Source organism: Pseudophryne corroboree, chromosome 2 (assembly GCF_028390025.1).
Source record: "Pseudophryne corroboree isolate aPseCor3 chromosome 2, aPseCor3.hap2, whole genome shotgun sequence".
NCBI lineage: Eukaryota > Metazoa > Chordata > Amphibia > Anura > Myobatrachidae > Pseudophryne > Pseudophryne corroboree.
In genome coordinates this window covers 583,993,012-583,997,116 of record NC_086445.1, presented here as the reverse complement: position 1 = coordinate 583,997,116, position 4,105 = coordinate 583,993,012, and positions in this window count along the sequence as shown.

Sequence of the window (4,105 nt, the reverse complement as noted above, 5' to 3'; positions counted from 1 at the left end):
TTTGGTCCATGTAATGCTGTATGATCTTTTTCATACACTTTCCTCAAAATTTCCCCCCCCCCCCCCCCCCCGTGTATTGTTAAATAAATATTTGTAAACCTTCCTTCTTACTCCATTGTGAGTGCCAATATTTTTTTCAATTTTGGGGTTTGCAGGTAACTACATGGTCCGAACTACAAGCCATATTTCCCACCTGGAACCTAAAGATACCTTGATGGGAGATACACAGCACATCGAATTGTGAGTTGGGGTACGCCATATTGATTGATCACCCCCACTTTGAGAAGTTAAAGATACCTTTATGGGCTTTTTATCTGCTCCCCGAGTGTGAGTGTTGGGGTACGCACACAATTACCTTCTAGTGGAAACACATCTGTGGTTTATTGAGTCCAGTATTTACTGCACCATCAAATAGAACTTCCCCAAAGATACCGCTATATATTTAGAACCCCCATTTTATATGTGAGTGGGGTACGCATTGAACCTATCTGCCTCAGAGAGTTATTTACACATTGCATTTAAGATTAGCAAAACCTACTACACATTGGTTTGCTTGTTTTCTTTTTTCATATGATGCACATTGGGAGTTTCCATGAACAAAGCTAAAACCACAAACTGAAATCCCTGTCCAGGACCTAAAGATACCTTGATAGGAGGTGTACAGCAGTCCAAACTGTGAGTTGTGGTACGCCATTACAGACTACTATTATCCCCTAGGAGAGAAAGATACCTTTATGTGTTTTACATCAACCGTTTGAGTGTGAGTGTTGGGGTACGCATCATCTGCCTCCATTGGGAATCCACAACAAACGATTGAGGTGTTGGGCTGAATTCCCTATTCATCACACTGGGTGTTATAAGAAATTGAAAGGTTAACCACATAAAGAAACCGTGATGCGATTAATGCCTCCTCTTTAGAGTGTGAGTGGGGTACGCTTTGGATCCACCTTAGTTTTATAGAGGAGTCTGATTTCTTTTTCTATTGCTTAAGTGTTGACAACATTTACCACACATTGGTTGTTTTTTGTTATCCTGTCTTTCATGTCAACTATGTTTGGAGACCTTACATACAATTGATTAGAACTGAAGACACAATTTCGACCTAAGAACCTTCCATGCAACTCAAAAGGGATGTTATGGTGATATTCTACTTACCTTAGCGCTTGTGGTGTACGACAGCATTTCAAATTTCTTGTGTTTTGTCTGTTTATTTAAATGTGGTGACATTTAATTCAAAATCTGTTACATCTGAGCTGCACAGCGCCAGTTTGAACCACCCCCTACATCTTTGTTTCGGTACAATAATAAGTGTCTGTAGGTAACAATGAATCATGGTGGAGGTTCCTTGTAAGTTTGGGACTGCATTTCAGCAAATGGAGTTGGGTATTTGGGGGGTCATTCCTAGTTGATCGCTCGCTAGCTACTTTTAGCAGCCGTGTAAACGCACAGTTGCTGCCCACGGGGGAGTGTATTTTCACTTTGCAAGTATGGGGAACGCGTGTGCAGCCGAGCACAGCAAAAACATTTTGTGCAGTTTCTGAGTAGCTCTGGACTTACTCAACCCTTGCGATCACTTCAGTCTTTTTGGTGCCGGAATTGATGTCAGACACCCGCCCTGGACACGCCTGCGTTTTTCCAATCACTCCCAGAAAATGGTCAGTTGACACCAATAAACGCCCTCTTTCTGTCAATCACCTTGCGTTCGGCTGTGCGAATGGAATCTTTGCTAAATCCATCACCCTGCACCGATCCTCTTTGTACCCGTACGACGCGCCTGCGCATTGCGGTGCATACGCAGTTTTGCCATTTTTTTACCTGATCGCTGTGCTGTGAAAATCGACAGCAAGCGATCAACTCAGAATGACCCCCTTGGTGAGGATTAATGGTGCCCTCAATGCTGAGAAATATAGGCTGAGGCAGATGAGTGGAAAAGAGGGAGGCAGGAGGTAGAGGGTGGACTGAGGTGGGTGAGTGGAAAAGAGAGACAAGCAGCAGAGGCTGGACTGAGGCATGTAGCAGTGACTGGGCTGAGGCAGGTGTGGAAAAGAGAGAGAGACAGGTAGTAAAGGCTGGGCTGAGGCAGGTATAGATAAGAGAGAGAGGCAGATAGTAGAGGCTAGGCTGAGGCAGTAAAATGGAAAAGAGAGAGAGAGGTGGGCAGCAGAGGCTGGGCTGAGGCAGGTAGTAGAGGCTGTGCTGAGGCAGGTGTGAAAAAAAGCGAGGCAGGTAGTATAGGCTGGACTGATGAGGCAGGTAGTAGAGGCTGGGCTGAGGCAGGTAAAAGAGGCTAGGCTGAGGCAGGCATCAGAGGCTTGGCTAAAGCAAGTGTGGAAAAGAGAGATAGGCAAGTAGTAGAGGCTGGGCTAAGGCAGAAGAGTAAAAAAGAGAGAAAGGCTGGTACAGTAGTAGAGGCTGTGCTGAGGCAGGTAAAAGAGACAAGGCTGTGGCAGGCAGCATAGGCTGGGCTGAAGCAGGTGTGGAAAAGAGAGATAGGCAGTCAGTAGAGGCTGTGCTGAGGCAGGTGTGAAGAGAGAGCGAGAGATGCTGGGCTGAGGCAGGAGAGTGAAAAAGAGATTAAGGCAGGTAGTAGAGGCTGAGCTGAGGCAGGTATGGAAAAGAGGGAGAGACAGGTAGTAGAGGCTGGGATGAGGCAGGTAGTAGATGCTGGGCTGAGGCAGGTGTGGAAAACAGAGAATCAGGTAGTAAAGGCTGGACTGGAAGGTGTGGAAAAGAGAGAGAAGCAGGTAGTAGAGGCTTTTCTGAGGCAGGAGAGTGAAAAAGAGATTAAGGAAGGTAGAGGCTGGGCAGAGGCATGTGTGGAAATGAGAGAGAGGCAGGTAGTAGAGGCTGGACTGGAGGCAGGTGTGGAAAGGAGAGAGAGGCAGGTAGTAGATGCTGGGCTAAGGCAGGTGTGGAAAAGAGAGAGAAGCAGGTAGTAGAGGCTGAGCTGAAGTAGGTGTGAAAAAGAGAGAGAGGAGTAGCAAAGGCTTTATTGAGGTAGGCGTATTGGCAGCAGGGGCAGGGGGGCATGGAGAGCAGAGCCGTCTTTTCGTATGGGCTCAATGGGCTCTTGCCCAAGGGCCCCAGGAGTATAAGGGCCCTAGGCTGATTGCTGAGAGTCCCCTCTTTCCAGGGGTACCAGATTTTTTTAAATCGGCCCTGGGGAACCAGAGATATTCGACTTGAAAGCAGTGGTCCCCATCCAAGCCTGTTAATTGCTCTTCCCATCCAGATATCGCAGGTTCTGTCTGACTTACAGTTTTTCTGAGGGTATAATCCAAAAGCTGGGACTCTCCCCTTGTGGTGGATACTGTCAGCTTGTCTCTACTATTCCCAGAACCAGAGATATTAGCCTTCAAGCAGCTGGTCCCTGCTCCAGCTCCACATGCCTAATATGCAGTTTTAGATTTTTATTGGTGAATTGCTCTGGCTCCTGAACTCTGATTCCCAAGTCCCCAGAACCTCCTGAAAGGTGGGACTCTCTAGTTTTTATCCAATTCAAAGCTAAGAAATATATTTTCAGGAACTTGAGATTTCTGCAGTCAAGCAGGCTGCCCTCCCACCGGAAAATTATAAACATTAAGCCCACTCCACTATCCACCCCTCCCCTACGTATTAAACAACCCATACCACCCTGGAAATCATGTACCAGGGCTTCTTCATTCAGCCCAATGCCCCCTTCTACAGTTTAGCTCCATCTGTGCAGTAGAGGAATAATTAGCAGAAATTATTGCTCCAGGGGCCTAATTCAGAGTTGATCGCAGCAGCAAATTTGTTAGCAGTTTAGCAAAACCATGTGCACTGCAGGGGGGGAGGGGGGCAGATATAACATGTGCAGAGAGAGTTAGATTTGGGAGGGGTGTGTTCAAACTGAAATCTAAATTGCAGTGTAAAATTAAAGCAGCCAGTATTTACCCTGCACAGAAACAATATAACCCACCCAAATCTAACTCTCTCTGCACATGTTATATCTGCCGCACCTGTAGTGCACATGGTTTTGGCCAACTGCTAACAAATTTTCTGCTGCGAGCAACTCTGAATAACTTCCTGCCCCCAGGTCCTACATGCTGAGTGTCACAACTGAGGGCCTGAGCTGACGGGAGGC